Source organism: Zalophus californianus, chromosome 6 (genome assembly GCF_009762305.2).
Source record: "Zalophus californianus isolate mZalCal1 chromosome 6, mZalCal1.pri.v2, whole genome shotgun sequence".
NCBI classification, from domain to species: Eukaryota; Metazoa; Chordata; class Mammalia; order Carnivora; family Otariidae; genus Zalophus; species Zalophus californianus.
In genome coordinates this window covers 9,940,830-9,959,487 of record NC_045600.1, presented here as the reverse complement: position 1 = coordinate 9,959,487, position 18,658 = coordinate 9,940,830, and the positions used below count along the sequence as shown (strand labels likewise).

General features: G+C 51.2%; 1 protein-coding gene across 1 annotated transcript in view; it reads right to left on the bottom strand.

The window, feature by feature from the left end:
• SERPINA12 (serpin family A member 12) overlaps window positions 1–18,241 on the bottom strand; it is a 38,330-nt gene extending 20,089 nt beyond the window's left edge. The window contains exons 1-2 of the mRNA XM_027571250.2: window positions 18,125–18,241; window positions 10,622–10,763 (exon numbers count right to left, since the gene is read on the bottom strand). The gene's annotated coding sequence lies outside the window, so the exon portion shown is untranslated. The remainder of the gene's footprint in view (window positions 1–10,621; window positions 10,764–18,124) is intronic.
• Between the last annotated feature and the right edge of the window lie 417 nt (window positions 18,242–18,658).

Below are 18,658 nucleotides of genomic sequence, written 5' to 3'. Positions count from 1 at the left end.
GACAGAGTGAAGGACACTTACTTTTGGAGAGAGAATATATTGACTGAAATTGACTCATACTAAGGTGTGAATGACTGATACCCGATGCCTTTACTGGGGGTAAAGAAAGAAACAGTAGCCTCCCAGGGATCTGAAGCAGGAAGGAAAGGTCTCAGAGCAGGGAAAGGTTCCAGAACAGGGACACAGAGGGGTGGGGACCAGAGGATTCCATCCGAAGTCAGCAAGTCTCCATATAGCTGTGCCTCCAGCTTTACTACCCTCTTCATCTGGAAGGATCTTCATTTCCTCACCTGTAAAAGCAGGGAATGCTTGAGAAATCCATGGGGAAGACCGATGACACTGGACAGGAAGGGGCGCCGTGTCAACCATCGCCGCCCGCACTTGGGAATTTTGCAGGGGTCCCCGAGGGCTTTCCTAGTCTTCCTTTCTGGTGTGAACTTAAAAAAAATTCTGTGTGCTGGGCTTGAGATCTGTGTGGCGCCGGGATTCAACCCCAAACACCACCCAACCGCCAACGTCCTGCAGTCACGCGACACCTGCCCGGTGTGGGCTCGTCAGCACCTCTGTGTCTCTTCCCCAGGCCAGAAAGGACGACTCCTCCTCAGATGATCAGCCAGGCCATTCTGGTGGCTTCTCAGAGGACTCACAACCCGAGCGGGGGAATGGGTCTGAGCGGGGCCAGACTCCCGGTGCCACCTCAAATCTCATCATGTCTCAGTGCCTCGACTTGCTGACCTGGAAGAAGGGCACGTTCATACCCTCCCCCTCCACATGCAAGGCCCCCGCACGGTGCCTGGCACCCGGAGGCACTCCACGGGAGCTGGTCTTACTATTTTATCACCCCTGTCATTATTATATGCAATTGTGATTATTTCATGATGACCCTGGTAATGGAGATGAGCCACAGAGGGTGGAGCATTGCCACAGGTATGTCCACATCCCCGCACCGCACCCACCCCACCTCCCAGTCACAGCTGCATCCCACCTGGCCCACTCCGGCGGCCTCGGGCAGGCCGGGCTGGGCAGGAGGTGTATGCCACAGGCATGTGGGGAGAGCCGGATGCCAGAGCCACTCCGAGCCAGCCCCTGGCAGCTGTGAGTCACCTGTCAGTTACGGCTGGCGGAGGTGGGAGAACAATGTTCAGAACTCCAGGCAGGGTGGGGGTGAGGGGCAAGCTAGGCAGGACAGGGGGAGGTGGGATTGGGGTGGGTCCCTGGAGGTGGCTCTAAAGGTTCAGTGTGGGCGTGGTGGCTAACCATGGGGGGCTGGGGGCGTAGGATGGGGTCAATGGGAGTGCCCAGGCAGGGGGAGTGCCAATGGGCCCGGATGTTCTCTGGGCCAGTGGATCTGGTTGCAGGGACTCTATCTGGGCCAGCATAGGCATCTAGGGGGCCTTCGGGAAGTGCAGGGCCAAGCGGCTTCTGAGGTGATGGTAGCTGGTGGCTGGAGACAGGCAGGTGGTGGAGCTTTGAGGCCATGGTCATTTGAGCCAGGGCCTCGGGGGCCCCTGGGCTTAGGGGCTGAGCAGGTGAACAAGAGTAAGGCTGGATATCAGGTCAGAGAGAAGAAGCAATGAGTCAGGGCCTCGAGGACCACTGTGGCCGCCAGCACGCTGCCCCGTAGCCCTTCTCCCGCCACGGAGACAGTTGTTCTCCAGTCTCACTCTGGCCCAGGGGCTTCTGTCCCTGCTGTTCTCTCGTCCTATGGTTCTCTGCTCCTTCGTCACCTCAGGGTGCCCTCTTAGCTAAGTGGACACACCTGCTGGGACTTTCATGCCCAACATCTTCCAAGCTTCACATCTTATCTTCTGCCACCAAGACGCGCTGCCTTAGCGCTCCTGGGTCCCACTCGCTAATCCCAGTTCCTCCCTGCTTGGGTAAGGGGTCGAGGTGGGACAGGTGATAAAATGACAGCTTCTGCCGCCACCCGGAGAGGGGTAGTGTCCATAAGAAGGACAGGGAGGGTGAAACTATAGGTGGTACCTCAGTTATCCCACATACATACAAGCATGCATGCACATTTACACACATTTACATGCACACATAAGTATGCACACACACATACACCCACCTGCATGCATACACATGCATGCACGAGCACTACACACATGCACACACATGCACGCACACCCACCTGCATGCACACACACGCATGCACAAGCACGTACACACATGCACGCACACACACACACGCATGCACGAGCACATACACACATGCACGCACACCCACCTGCATGCACACACACATGCACGAGCACGTACACACATGCACACACATGCACGCACACCCACCTGCATGCACAAACACATGCACAAGCACATACACACTTGGACACACATGCACGCACACCCACCTGCATGCGCACACACACACATGCATGCACACCCACCTGCACGCACACCCACACACATGCACGAGCACGTACACACATGCACGCACACACACGCATGCACGAGCACATACACACATGCACACACATGCACGCACAGCCACCTGCATGCACATACACACATATACACGAGCACGTACACACATGCACACACATGCATGCACACACACACATGCACGAGCACGTACACACATGCACACACATGCATGCACACCCACCTGCATGCACAAACACATGCACGAGCACATACACACTTGCACACACATGCACGCACACCAACCTGCATGCACGCACACACACATGCACGAGCACGTACACACATGCACACACACCCACCTGCATGCACACACACCTGCATGCACACACACATGCACAAGCACGTACACACATGCACACACATGCATGCACACAGGTTAAATTAATGCAATAGGACAATGTGGACGAAGAAACAGCATTAAGAGGTGGGCAGCCAATGTGCTGGCCATAAATGTCAATGAACTTGCCCTTTGGGGCATAACACATGGTTGTCTGGGTCCCAGGTCTGAGGACCTGGTGAGGAAGGACACATGGTCATCTGTAGCTCCACAGGTCAGTGCAAATGTGCTTGTGAGGCTCAGCCCCCCACTGTGCCGTGGGCATCGGAGCACGGGACATTCACGAATACACCTGGTGCCACAGGCCGCTTCTGTCATGGCAGGAAGAACAGCAGAGGATTTCAGGGTGTGTTTGGGAGGCTTGTGTTTCAAAACTCAGCATCTGTCTCCTCAAAGTCAACAGGACAGCTTTCACTGGTCTTTTCCTCCAGGACGGCATCACCTGCTCTCTGGGTTAATCCTTCTTTGGCCTTCACTCACTCCATCTATTCACAAACATGTATTTGGCACCAACTGTATACTGGACCCTGGGACACAGCAGCGAGCAAAGCCGACATGAACCACAACCTTGTGCACCTGACACAGGAGTCAGGGAGAAATACAATGACCACAGTCCCGGTGCGTCTGTGTGTTTGGTTGCCCAGCATATGTGTGTTAAGTTGATTGTCTTCTTTTTCTACACGTCAGATTGACATTTTTTTCCTCCCTGCCCCTCCCCATTTCAGTACTGGGAGCTTTGTTTTTTTCTCCTGGGGATCAGTGATTTCCCAGACTTAAGAAGAATGCCCAACAGACTGGGCCTATGGGATTCGGTCCTCTCAGACATTAGCAAGCCACCAGCCAGGAGGAGGTAAAGACTGTCTTCCCAGGTGCCTGGGGGCTCCCTAATTTTCCAGGGCCCCTCCCAGCTTTTGACACCCCACTTCTCCCGAGACCATTCCAGCTGAAAGGCAGCATAGGACTGGGAGGGAATAAAAGCCCATGAGTGGGTTCTAAGCTTCAGTGGCTCTGACCAGGAGCCTCTGATTTCTCCAGGGAAACAGGAACATACTGGCAGGAGATAACTCTGCCATTGCATTAAGCACGGGGAAAAAGAAGGGAGGCTGAAAGCATTGTCCACAGCAAGTGCATCCAAGTAAGTGTCAAAAATATCCCAATGGTCTCACTGTAAGTAGGGGAAAACTAAGGAACAAGACAGGGATGTCCACTCTCACTACTTTTATTCAACATAGTACTAGAAGTTCTAGCCACAGCAGTCAAACAACAAGAAGAAATAAAAGGGATCCAAATCAACAAGGAAGAAGTAAAACTTTCACTATTTGCAGATGACATGATACTCTATGGAGAAAACCCAAAGGACTCCACTGGAAACTGTTAGAATGGATAAACGAATTCAGTAAATTCACAGGATTACAAAATCAATGTACAGAAATCTGTTGCATTTCTATACACCAATAACGAAGCAGCAGAAAGAGAAATTAAGGAATTGATCCCATTTACAATTGCACCAAAACCCATAAGGTACCTGGGAATATACTCAGGCAAAGAGGCAAAATACCTGTACTCTGACAACTATAAAACACGATGAAAGAAATGGAAGAAGACACAAAGAAATGGAAAGACATCCCATGCTCATGGATTGGAAGAACGAATATTGCTAAAACATCTATACTACCCAAACCAATCTACACATTTAATGCAATCCTTATCAAAATACCACCAGCTTTTTGTCAGAGAACTAGAACATGCAATCCTAAAATTTGTATGGGAAAAAAAAATTTGTATGGAACCACAAAAGACCCTGAATAGCCAAAGCAATCTTGACAAAGAAAAGCAAAGCTGGAGGCATCACAATTCTGGACTTCAAGTTATATTACAAAGCTGTAGTCATCAAACAGCATGGTACTGACATAAAAATAGACACATAGATCAATAGAAAAGAATAGAAAACCCAGAAATGAACCCACAATTATATAGTTGATTAATCTTCGATAAAATAGGAAACAATATGCAATGGGAAAAAGACAGTCTTTTCAACAAGCGGTGTTGGAAAAACTGGACAATCACATGCAAAAGAATGAAACAGGACCATTCTCTTTTAGCATACATAAAAATAAACTCAAAATGGATTAAAGACCTAAATGTGAGACCTGAAACCATAAAAGTCCTTGAAAAGAGCACAGGCAGTATTTTCTCTGACATTGGTCCTAGCAACTTTTTTCTGGATACATCTCCTGAGGCAAGGGAAATAAAAGCAAAAATAAACTATTGGGACTACATCAAAATAAAAAGCTTCTGCATAGTGAAGGAAACCATTAACAAATCTAAAAGGCAACCTACTGAATGGGAGAAGGTATCTGCAAATGACATATTTGGCAAAGGGTTAGTATCCAAAATATATAAAGAGCTTCTAAAACTCATCACCCACAAAATGAATAATCCAATTAAAATGGGCAGAAGACATGAATAGATATGTTTCCAAAGAAGACATCCAGATGGCCAACAGACACATGAAAAGATGTTCAACATCACTGATCATCAGGGAAATGTAAATCAAAACTACAATGAGATATCACCTCACACCTGTGAGAATAGCTAAAATCAACAACACAAGAAACAACAGGCGTTGGCGAGGATGCAGAGAAAGGGGAACACTCTTGCACTGTTGGTGGGAATGCAAACTGGTGCAGCCACTCTGAAGAACAGTGTGGAGGTTCCTCAAAAAGCTAAAAATATCAGAGAGGGAGACAAACCATGAGAGACTCTTGACTCTGGGAAACACACTGAGGGTGGCTGGAGGGGAATGGGGTGGGTGGATGGGGTAACTGGGTTATGGGCATTAGGGAGGGCACGTGATGTGATGAGCACTGGGTGTTATATGCAACTGATGAATCACTGAACACTACATTTGAAACTAACGATGTACCATATGTTGGCTAATTGAATTTAAATTAAAAAAAGAACTACCCTATGATCCAACAATCGCACTATTAGATATTTATTCAGAAAAGTACTAATTCAAAGGGATACATGCACCCTGATGTTTATAGCAGCATTATCTACAATAGCCAAGTAATGGAAACAGCCCAAGTGTCCATCAACTGATGGTGTGTATACATACAATAGAATAATGGTATATATACAATGGAATATTACTCAGCCATAGGAAAGAATGAAATTTTACCATCTGCAATGATATGGATGGAGCTAGAGAGTATTATGCTAAGCGAAAATACCACATGATTTCACTAATATGAGGAATTTAAGAAACAAAACAAAAGAGCCAGAGAAAAAAAGAGAGAGAGAGAGAGGCAAAGCAAGAAACAGACTCTTAACTCTAGAGAACAAACTGACGGTTCCCAGAGGGCAGGGGGGTGGGCAATAGGTGAAATAGGTGATGGAGACTGAGGAGGACATTTGTTGTGAGGAGCCCTGGGTGATGTATGGAAGTGCTGAATCACTATTTGTACACCTGAAACTAATATTACACAGGATATTAACGAACTGGAGTTTAAATAAGAACTGAACGCACACAAAATCTCAATGCTCTTAACCCACCTAATGGCTGAGATGTCTAAAGCAACAGCATTAGAGCCTCATTCACCTGTTGCAGAGACACTTTGAAAGGCAAAGATCATGTTTTAATGTCAGACCAGCCTGGCTTTGAATTCTGGCTGCAGTCCTTAATAGCTGAAAATGGACTATGCGCTCCCCACACAGAGTGTGTCGTGAAGAATAATTATGGAAATACTGACTTAAGGCTTGGAAGCCATTTTTATCCACAATAATCAAGTGGATAAACAGTCAGGACCTGCTGGGTTTACGGTGAGAGTCGATGAGATCATTTAAATAGGTTCTGTGGCTTTATTCCTTGCTATAAGCCCTTGGACCTTGCACGTAAAAGGCACTCATACATAACTGCTGGATAAATTAATGAATAAACCAATGAATGAACAAATGTCCTTTTTCTCATCAAAACCCCTTTACCTATGAAAGAAAATCCAAGTTTTTAAAAATAGCAATAGTTAAGATGTGTTGCTGTAATGTCAGCACCTACCACTCCCCATCCCCTCTACCCACCCACCAGCTCAGCCTCCCCTGTCTTTATACTCTGCCAGGGCCCAGTGTGTTAGCCTTCTTCCTACTCACAAGCCCTTCCTATCTTTACACTCTGGACCCTGGGCTTGCAATACCTGCTTCTGGTCCGCCTGGAGATGCTCATCTATCTTCACAATTCAGTTTAGATATGATTTCCTCCAGGCTTTTCCAAACTCCCTTCCCCAAACAGAGCTGATCACTCCTGGTACTGTGCTTCCCAGCCCTGGGTCTGTGGTTTGCTCTAACCACTGTGCTTCTCTGTGTAGAAAAGTTACAGGTTTCCAAGCCTGTCTCCACATTGAGCCTACGAGCCATCACTGTGTCTGCCTCCCTCCCTTTCTTTCTTTTTTTCATCCTTCTTCCCTCTGGTCTTCCTTCATCCTTCCCTTCCTCATTCGCTCATACTATGATCCAAGCATTTAATCCATACCTGGCATTAAGAATACAATAGTTCACAGGAGCACCAGAGTCCTGACCTTCATATAGGTTGTAACTTGTGGTGGTGGAAGTGGTGGTAGTGGTGGTGATGATGATGGTGGTGGTGGTGATGATGGTGGAGATGGTGATGGTGGTGATGATGGTGATAGTGGTGATGATGGTGGAGATGGTGACGGTGATGATGATGGTGATGATGGTGATGGTGGTGATGTTGGTGGAGATGGTGTTGGTGGTGGAGATGGTGATGGTGGTGAGGATGGTGATGGTGTTGATGATGGTGGAGATGGTGTTGGTGGTGGAGATGGTGATGGTGGTGAGGATGGTGGTGGTGATGGTAGTATTGACAGTAAACAAATCCTTACCCTAATAATTATTTAAGGACAATTGTCATGTGACTGAAAAGAAAAACTTATTTTCCCTTTCTTCATCTTTTTTTTTAAGATTTTATTTATTCATTTGCAAGAGAGACAGAGAATAAGCACAGGGAGAGGCAGAGGGAGAGGGAGAAGCAGATTCCCTGCTGAGCAAGGAGCCCGATGCAGGACTCGGTCCCAGGACCCTGGGATCATGACCTGAGCCGAAGGCAGATGCCTAACCATCTGAGCCACCCAGGCACCCTCTTCATCTTTTTTTTAATGAATTATTTTTTTGAGGTGGGAGGAACAGAGACAGAGAGAGAGAGTGAACCTCCAGCAGACTCCACAGTGAGTGCGGAGTCTGACATAGGACTCGATCACATGACCCTGAGAACATGGCCTGAACCAAAACCAAGAAGTCAGATGCTCAACTGCCTGCACCACACAGGCGCTCCTTCCTTTTCTTCATCTTAACATTAAAATACACTTAAATCTTCAGGGCCCTCAGCTCGACCTATCCTTGGTTACCTATCCCTGAGTGGGAATAAGGCTCTGGAGGTAGCCAGGTGGCCTTTGAGGATAGGCGGGGGAAATAGCAGAGGGTTCCTGGAGTGGGACAAGGGCAGAAAATGGGGCTCTGGGTGCACAAGATGGAATTCCCCCCCTTGGCCTGCCCTCCACTACCATTCATTCATTCACTCATTCATCCGCTTGCAAGTTTTTACTGACCGCGTCTGTGTGCCTGGCACTGTGTTGGGCTCGGGGACGCAAGGCTCAGAGAATTCCCGCAGGCTGCCACCGATCCAGTTCCCCCCACGGGAGGTACAGTGGCGCCACCTGCTTACATCTGGACTTCACTCAGAGAAATGCCTGTAACACACCTGTACTTCCGCTCTGCCGGTCTGCTGACCTAGGTAATTAAGTCCCCACTCTGGAAATTTAACAAAAGGAAAACAGGCACGTAATTCCTCCACTGCACTCTGCTGGAGCCTGGCGAAGGAATTGAGACGTCAGTCCAGGGTCCCCAAGGTCTGGGGAATTTTTGGGGCTTCAGACTTGGGCCTGGGACGAGGAGTGAGGGAGGAGGGAGCAGGCAGGTGTAGTCAGGGGTCCCAGAGGGCAGCAGCCCCGGGGAGGCTGGAGTGCCCACTGCTGGCAGAAGCCCCACTGCACAGCAAGGCGGGCTCTGGGGAAGGAGGCATGGGGCATGGCCGCTGGGTCTCCAGCTTTCCCGACACTCTCGCTCTCTCATGGAAGGAATAGAATGTGTGAGCAGCTCTCATCTCCTACCCTGGAGGGTGACAGCGACAGCCATCAGCACTGCTGCAGAAGATGAAAGCTCCAATCCGCCTCTGGGGGGATTGTGATCGAAAGCAGATTTTTCCTGTCACTTTTTGGGCCACTTGTGATCCTGTTTCTATTCTGTCCTTCCCAGCAGTTTCTAGGGCAATTCCCTATGCAGACATTTCCTTGAACTTCTCTTTTCTTCCAACAGAGTTTGGATGCTGGAGTGGTTGCCTAACGTCCCATCCTACCGGGATGGGCCCGCCACCTGCACACCTGTCCTGCAGATCTGGTCCCGTTCCCCAAGCAGCCCCGAGGGACACTGGTTCCCTTCCCGAAAGAGAAGCAAAGGTGGCTTCCACTGCTGGGCAAGTGCTTATCTCCCAGCCCCCAGCCCGCCATCTAGCACCCCCCCCGTGTGTGGCCTCCTCGCACATCTCTACAAGCATTTTGGCTAATCATGTGTCTACACTGCACATCCCGCCCCACGAACATCCTCACTCCCTGCCCCAGGGCTGCCCTTTCTCTTGGAAGCCCCTCCACTCCAGCCTCCACACAAATGAGCCCTTCAAGTCAAATTCCACCACCTCCCAGAAGGCTCCCTGATTGCTTGATTAGAAGAAGAGGTCGCGCCCTCCTCTTCCCGTGGTGTTCGGCCAGCATGTCTCTGAGGCACGGATCACAGCCTATCTGGGGCTCAGCATTTCCTCCCGTGTCAGCACCTGTGTGTCCAGCCCGGGTCTGGTGGATGTGGAGACGCGCTGCCTTCGGCCCTGGGGAATGGGGTCAGCAGACAGCATCCAGCTGTTGGCTCCTTCAGGGGCCACCGTTCCCCAGGCAGGCTGTGTCCAGTGACTGAGTGACATGGCATTAAAAGGCCCGGCTGTTTCAACCCAAGAGGGGCCAACCCCACTGAATGGTGCTCCCTCTTGAGCTCAGGAATTGGCCAAAGCCTTGTTGGCCGGCATCGCTCTTCCACGTTCCCATCCGCCCACCTTGCTTCCTCCCACTTCCGTTCGCAGGTGCTGATCCCTACCAAGCATCTTGTACCCCAGCAACACCCGGCCTTCTCCTGGACTCCCTCACTCAGCAGATCTGGAGCGAGCCCTGACTGTGTGCAGACACTGTGCCGGGCAATTGAAATCTGAGAGCAAATAACGTGGGGACCCAGAACGGAAATGAGCACGTGCATGAACGAGATGATGCAAATGCTGTGAGAACAGACAAGGTTGGAGTCAGAGAATAACTTGGGGGTAACCGCCCCAGACAGAGAGGGGTACTGTGGGAAAGCTTCTCTGGGGAGACGATGTTGGAGTGGAGGGCTGAAGGCGGGGAGGAAGCCAGCCATGGGAAGGATGCATCTCTCCAGGTCTTTTTTGTCCAGCAGCCTCTGGATATCTCATCAAACATTCCCAGGCCCTGGGGTGGCCCAGGGGGCCTCCCCCATCCCCGGTCCTTATTACCCTCCTCTGCCTGTGTGTGTGATCCCAGGGAACCCCACCCCTGTCCACCAGCCACCCAGCCCAGATGCTGGCAGTCACCCCGCCCCCTCCCTCTCTCACATCACCAGGTCCCCGATGCCACCAATCTCCTGGGCTGACCACACCCTGAAGCCGGATCGACTGCTGTGCCACATTCTGGCAGGCCCTTGGCACCTGCTGTTGGCTGTAGTGATACTCACCGGACAGACCGCCCTTCTCCACCGGGAAGCATCCTCCTCGCTCTCGGGATCCAGATCCAGTGTGCCCCGTGACCGAAGTCCCCTCTCCCCGCCACCGACTCCTGGAGCCCACAGCACCCGGTGTGTCTGTGTGCTGGGGCCACTGTAACAGAGAACCACAGACCGGGCCGTTACACAACAGAAACGGGTTCCCTCACAGTTCTGGAGGCCGGAGGTCTGAGATCAAGGTGCCAACAGAGCTGGGCTCCCTCGGAGATTCTGGAGAGATCTCTTTCATGCCCCTTCCCAGCTTCTGGGGGCCCCAAGCAGTCCGTGGGTTCCCCTGGCTTGCGGCTGCGACACGCCAGTCGCTGTCTCTGTCATCTGGTGATGCTCCCCCCATGTCTGTTCATGTCAGCTCCCCTCTGTGCGTGTCTGCCTCCGTGTTCCAATTTTCCCTGTTTTGGAAGGACCCCAGTTACATTAGGGCCCACTCTAATCATGTCATTTCAACTTGATTACCTCCATAAAGATCCTGTCTCCAAATACATTCACATCCTGAGATACTAGGGGTTAAGACTTCAGTGTATCTTTTTCGACCCAGGACACCTGTCACGCCTCTACCTTAGTGTTACTCACACCTTGGCGTAATATTCTTCTCCTGGGGCCACTCCCCTCCCTGTCCCCATCCCGACACCCAGATCAGTGGTCTTCAACCTTCTTGGATTTTGTAGCACACTTATTTTTTAAAACGTTAATTTTACGTGCTCCTCTGACATCATAAACACAGAGTGGCGGGGCTCTCTGATTAAAAGGGACGGGGGCGAAAATTGGAGGTGACAACCTCTGCCATAGCACCTTCACTGGCTGGGCCCTGAGGACGTCTGGGCTGCCATGGAGCACGGTGGAGAAACATAAGCCGGACAGCGAGACACCTGGCGATGCACCTGGGCCTTGACGGACTGGAACCCTAGGACCCCAGGTCTGTGTCCTCTTTCCTTGAGCCTCTGCTCAAATATCAGCTTCAGTGTTGGGTCCCCTGGTGACCTAGTAGCAAATCTTAATGCCCTATTTCCACCTTCCGTTCCTGCTTGGCTTTCCTCCCTGGCACTTGCTATTCTATTTCTTCTGCCATCTGTCTCCCCCTTCTCTCCCTGTCCACAAGAACGGACATCTCCGCCCCCTTCCTCCGGGGCCTGGAACGACGCTGGTGGGTGGTAGATGCCCAACAGATATCGATTGGATGGGTGAAGGCATGGACTTTTTCTTTTAACAGCTTTGTTGAGAGATCGTTCACATTCCATACAGCTCCAGCACTCAAAGGGCACCATTCAGTGGCTTCTAGCATGTTCATGGAGGTTGGGGAAACACCACGGATCATTACCATGAGACGTCTTCCTCTGAGTGACACCAGAAAAAAAGAACATTCTCATTACTGGCATAACAATTACTTACGCATATTAGTGCGTAGAAAAGAGAACATCGGGGGTTTGGATTGTGAGACAAACATGAACAGGGAGGTTTTTGTAGGTCATATTTTTCTTTTTTTGTGTGAGGAAATGTAGGTGTTATACTAAGAAATGGAATAATGTATATAAGCAGACACTTTATGCATAGATATGAAAAGTTGTTATTCAATTAAATGCTGTGCACTCATTAACTTTAAAATAATTAAATAACTGTAACGGACATCTATGGTCTCTGCTTGCTGAGAACCCCCTTTTCCAGAAACTTCCCAATCCCCGTCCCTGGGTCTCTGCCATTACCCTGGCAGCTGCCGTATGGTACAGCGTGTCCCCAAACTCAACGCATACTTGGCTGGTCCCAGGGGAGCTCCAGACGTAAGCTGGGCCCCTCAGCCTCCTCCCCCTGGGATGTGGAGTCCAAACTAAGTCCTGCTCAGTCTGACGTTCTCTGGAATAAAAGATGTAAGCCCGGCGCTCTTGGTGGCTTCACTCTGCCCTGTGGACAAAGAGGGGGATAAACCGGTTGGTGGTCAGAGAGAAAAATAAAGCATTGGAAGAAGGAAAAGGAGGTGGGGAGAAGGAGGCGGAGGAGAGGAAGGAGGAGAAGGGGGAGAGGGCACGATGGGGGGAGGGCACGGATGCAGGCAGCTGAGCCTGGGGGTGCTACTAGCCACGGGTTCTGTGAGCCGCCCAGGGCTGGCCTCTCGCAGTCCTAACTCAGGAACTCACATGGAAACACGAAAGGCCGGGGCTGAGAACTCGCACACCATCTCTTCCGCCTCAATCTGTTGGCCAAACCTGGAATCGGGAGTGGGCTGTGAGGACACTGCAAATCTACGTGCCGAGGGCGCGCACGCAGGGAGACGTGAGGAGCCGGGGCTATGTTTGCAATCTACCCAGCAGATGAACCTCTGTGAAACGAGGATTTTAACAGCACCAATCCTCGGGGAGGTGCTCCTAGGTGTTACCCGGCATCATGATCCTTGCCATGCGTGTGAAGTACTCTGCAGAGCCCAGTACTTGATAAAGAAAGTCAAAGCTTCTGTGTTTACTGCCACAGATAGACTGCCGCAGGATGTCATGGGCCACAGAGTTCCACTTCTGCCAGCCTCACGGATGCAAGCCCCCCTCCACCCACCACCACAATCCCATCTGACGTGCCTCGTTTCTCCAGTGTGTCAATGGAGGTGATGTGCTAACTCCTGTCCGAGGCAAGCTCTGGGCTGGCCTCCCGGGCTCACAGCCCCTCTGGAATTCCTCAGGGACTCCACTCCCAGGGCACACCCCACCCCTCCACCCCCCTGTCCGATGCCTGGTCCTTTTCCGTGCCATCCCAACCTGCATTTCTAATCTCATCTCTTGATTTTCTGCTATTTCTCCCCAGTGGCTCCATCAAACCAGATCACTACCCCTTCCCTGCCTCACTGGCCAAGCTTCATGCCGCATGTGAGTGTCCGGCTGGCTGCTAGGGTCTGCTGCACACCAACTTCACTCTGGGACCCAGATTCCTTCCCAGACACTGCTGGTCACAGTGGTGGCAGGAAAAGAAAGGACACTGCATTTGAGCAGAGACCTGCATGACAAGAAAAATCCACTTTGGAAGTGCGCTTCTGGCAGGAGGAATAAGATGGTTATGCAAAGGTCCTGAGGTATGACTAAGCTTAGCATTTTGGAGGAACAGAAAGAAGAGTAGTGAGGCTGGAGGGACATAAGTGAAGGGAAGGGTAGTAGGAGGTGAAGCGGGAAAGTAGGTAGAAGCTTGGTCATTCTAGACCTTCTGGGTCATTGTAAGGACTCTGAGTAGCATCTTAAGTGAAATAAGAGGCCATTGGACATTGGAGTGGCAAAGCCTGGTCCTTCCTAAACTCTGGGAAGCCTGCAGAGTCTGCAAGCTCCTTGGGAGAGAGGACTCTGCCTGGCATCGTGTTCCCAGAACGCTACATGCTGCTAGCATGGGGACACACTTGGTAAGTTTTGGCCGAGTGCAGGGCTGGCTGGCCTTCAGACATTTCACAATGCACCTCAGCACGCGCCTACCTCATCTCTTGTCCAGTGTAAATGCCACCTTCTCTTTACCCAGGCTTCAGGACACCATCTTGAGAGCCCTCATCACCCTTGTCCTATTTTCCAGCTATGGTCCCCTGTCTATGCCTGCAGAAAGGGGCCACCCTCTACGGGAAACTGGGCTCCAGGCAAGGTTGGAAACAGGCAGAAGAATGTCCCTTATCCTAGATTCTATTCTTCTTTTAATGCAACTTAATGGGTGTGATACAAGGAGAGCGACAAGCATTGAGCACCCATCATGCACCAGCAGGGTATGCACATGATTGAATCTATTCCTAATAGCCGCATGGGGCAGGTGTCCCCACTTATATAAAGGAGGACCCTGAGGCTCAGGCATGGAGAGATTTAAATTGTCACCAGTTGTTTGGAAACAGCTGAGCTCTATAACCTCTGCAGACTGCACCCCTTCCAGAAGCCCAGGCTGGATCCTACCAGATACTACCTGGCCTCAGAGGCCTCTGTTCAGAAGCCTGCTCCCCAGAGGGACCTGAACTGTGCCCCTAACAGTCTTGTCAACTCTGCTCCTGCCGGGCAGTCATCGGTTCTCCGGGTCTTGGACGAGCCTCCATCGCTCCCCCTTCACCTCCCGCCCCTGCTTCCCCAACTCCCTTATCGCAGCCCCATCCCAGCAAAGGACAGCGGCGTGGTCCCAGAACCCCTCAGCAGAGAGAGAGAGAGCAGAGGGAATGGGCTCTAACCCTTCGCACGCCCTCAGGAATGTGGTGCAGGTTAAGGGTCCCATCTCCGGATCAAGGCACAATGAAAAGTACCCCTGGTGGGCCATGGGAGCTGCCATGGGAGGCCCCGCCGGCTCAGGGAGTCAGACCCACAGATGCTCCAGGAGTGGGGGAGGCGAGGCTTTGTAAACCCAGTTCAAATGTTGCAATAGCATTGCCCGGAAAAGTTAATCCAGCCAAGGCCATCTTTATCTGGTAAAAACATAAAGGAGACGATTAAATGACAGCAGCAGGGGGCTGAGGCTGAAAGTTCCAGAGGTTTATCAGCCTCAGGGCCTTGGGGGATGAGGGAACAAAGACAAAACAAGCAACAAAACCCTCGCCTTCATGCTCGTCACAAGAATGTGACAACAGCACGTAACTTGCTGCCCGGTTCACGGATGATTCCGAGCAGCCGTTCGGCTCTTCAAAATGTAGGAAACACCTCCCCACTGCTAATCTCAAGAAATACGTCCAACAGAGCTGCAAGGGGAGTATTATCACTCCCACTTCACAGACGAGCAACCCGAAGCTAGCATGGGTGACTGCACTTGGCCAAGCCCAACAGAGGCAAAGACTGTGAAGTCAGAGTATATTGGAGGGCTGGCTTCAAACATGCCACAGGTGGGGGGGGGGGAGCAAGGGAGGCAACACCCACAGGGACTGAGCAACCAGACAAGCCAACCTGAGCAAGAGCCTAGAGAGGTTGTTCAGGGCTTCCTCAAGGACAGAAATCCCTATGAGAGTAATTCTGGTGGATGATGTGTTCTCCATCCTGCAACAATGTAACATACCAAACTGATTTGCAAAAACACAGCTAGAAGGAGGAAAATGAATCCAGAAGCCTTCTTGTTTACCATTTCCACTGTTGTCTGCAACCCTCTGCACGCATCTTGATGGTTATCTGTTTTCCATGAATCAATTCAGAGGACTTATGATTTATAAGAAAAATCCTCTCTAATGGGATCTTTTCCTTCCCAGTCTGTATTCTGGTATCTCTCCTAGGATCAGCAAAAAGTATGATTTTCTGATCATCCAGTTCTGCACCTGTGGCAGACATTACTAGTTGATCCTAGGACTCTTGCCTACTGAGTCCTGTGTTTCTCAATCTAGAGCTCCAGGCAGCCACAAGCCATGCCAAAATGCACTTTGTAGCCCGTCTTCAGGCATGGAGGGGCTGATTCAATCCAGTTCAGCCAGCTTTTCCAGAGCACTCCCACTGGACTTGCAAATCTTCATCACAGAGAATTCTCATCCCATCTCAGAACCATGGTAGGACGCCACCCTGCAGTCAAGTGGCCCCTGTGCTCACCCGTCATAACATCAGAAAACAGGGTTTCCCCACCAGGGCCCAGATGACATTCCTCGTGGTGGCGCTCTCCTGGGCATTTGTAGGGTGTTCGGCAGCATCCCTGGTCTCTACCCACCTGATGCCAATAGTACCCAATCCCCCAATTGTGACAACCCAAAATGTCTCAATGACATTGCCAAATGGTCCCTGGGGGGCAAACTCACCCCAAATTGAGAGCCAGGGCATTAAAGCTCCCCTCAGCCCCAACATTATTTGGTTCTCAGTGTTTAATCAGGACACACAGAAAAAAATCCAGGTCTTCAGAGGCCCTGGATGCATTTCTGTGCCATCTGCTGGCAGCCCGACGCCTTGTCTTCTCCAAGCCTCGTGTCTGCCCCTCCATGAGGGATGCAAATGCACCTGGAAGATGGATGCCCAAAGGCTCCGCTCCGCCTGGGGAAATGGCTAGAAAGGCAGAGAGAGAAAGTAAGGCTCATGTGTGTGCTTTGTAGACGATTCACAAGTTCGGGCAGAAACCAAAGCTAACAGGGTCCTGGCTGGGAAAACCTCAGGCTTCTCTATTCCAGCCTGTCCCAAATGGGGGCAATTTTGCCTCCCTGGGGACATTTGGCAACGTCTGGAGAGATTTTGGGTGGTTACAACTGAGGGGGCATTACTAGACCCTACGGAGGAGAGACCCAGAATGCTACCAAAAAATCCTACAGTGCACAGGACAGCACCCCTCCCGGCCCACTGACAAAGAATGATCTAGCCCCTATGTCAATAGTGTTGAGCTGAGAAATCCTGCTCTAAACCAAGAGCTCCTTGCCTCATAGGACAGACCCTGAGTCTTGGTGCCCTTATAGACACTCTAACACACACTCGCCAAACCTGGGGAAAGGCCCAGAACTTACAGAAAATGAGTTTGGAATAATTTATAGTAGCGGGATCAGGAGGGAATAGAGCAAGAGCAGGTTTGCTTATGACGCAGCCCGAAGGGTCAGTTTCCCTCGTGCTGAAGTGAGCAGTCCACCAGCAGCGGCTGTTTACATGATGATTCCTGAAGCCCCAGCCCTGTGCTGAGTAGACAAGCAAGTGGCTCCCTGGGGGCCGGTGTTGTTGAGGGATGAAAGCCCTGAAACTGGAATTAGACCAAGCTTGAAGGCCAGCTCTGCCATTTTCTCACTGGGCAACCTGGGGCAAATCAGGTGACTTCTGGAAACCTCAGTCTCCTCATCTGGGAAATGGGCGTGATGCCAGCTGTATTAAGCTCCGAGGGGAGCGGGGCTGATTCAACAGAACAATTCTGTGTTTGCCACGGAGGTGCTCAGTATCAGCTGGTGTTGTGGCCTGTACGTGGTGTTTGCCTTGAGGGAAGCCCCTTCTCATCTGTCACCTCATTTCACCGTTACTGTGTCACTGGAAGGCAGGAACCCCGGGGCTGGCTTTCTACAACTCTGATGGTATGTGACTGGTTAAGAATAACAAAAAATAAAAAATAAAAATAAAAATAAAGACACACTCAGACACCTCCGATAAGGAGGTTTATTGTAAGGGGCCCCAAGGAACTCGGGGAGGGAGGGAGGAGCCTGGCAGCGGCACCATCAGCTCCCATACAGAACTGGAACAGCCTTGGGAGGCACTGGCCAAGTGCCACGCTCTTAGGAGGGAGGCATGTCACCACCTTGGAGGTGACTCAGCTTCTCCCACTTCTGTTGCCTCTGCTCCCGCCTCTACCTCCCCAGCTCCCCATCAGCCTCGCGGTTCCCCAGCCTCATCGCCCTCCGCTAATGTACCCTGTGCCCCCCGGAGAGAGGGAATCCAACTGGTCACTGGTCACTGGCCAGGACAGGCATTTTTCTGGGGCCTTCCGTAGACCACCAACCCTCATGGGAGGGAGGACGAGCTGTGGGTGGGGGGTGCTTCCATGGTCCAGTCCGCTGATGCCCTGGGAGGGAAGTCAAGAGCACACAGCAGGGTCACTCACCCTCAGCAAGGTGATGGTGGGGAGAGGAAAGCAGCGTATCCGGAAGTATGTGGCCAAAGATGCACCCTCAGGGACCTGATGATGTAGTCAGTGAAAGGAGATCTCAGTGAAGGACAGAGCTTCTGGAAAAAAATGGAAGACATAGCGGGAACACGGCTTTTCAGCTAAAGTGCACCAGCTGACAAGGGGTCAGAGAGCATCCACGTGCCATACATTGGGCTAGAACTTGAAGTTCACAGAGCTTTTCAAGGTTCCTCTTCCAGTGAATCCCCAGAACAACCTTCTGTGATAGGTAGGGAAATCTTCAATCTCCAGATGTAGAAACTGAGGCCCACAAGAAATCTCTTGCTTCTGGGCATGCAAACAGCAAGTGCCAAGGCCAGACCTGATGGCAGGTCTATCCACTGCGAAGTTTGCACAGTGTGGCCGCTTGGAGCCGCAGGATGCTTGGGAATGGAGATGGAGGTGTCCCCTGGAATTTCTCCTTTTGTGCCCCAAACCTCAACTTGCTCGGGCTCAGCGAAGACAAGCCCG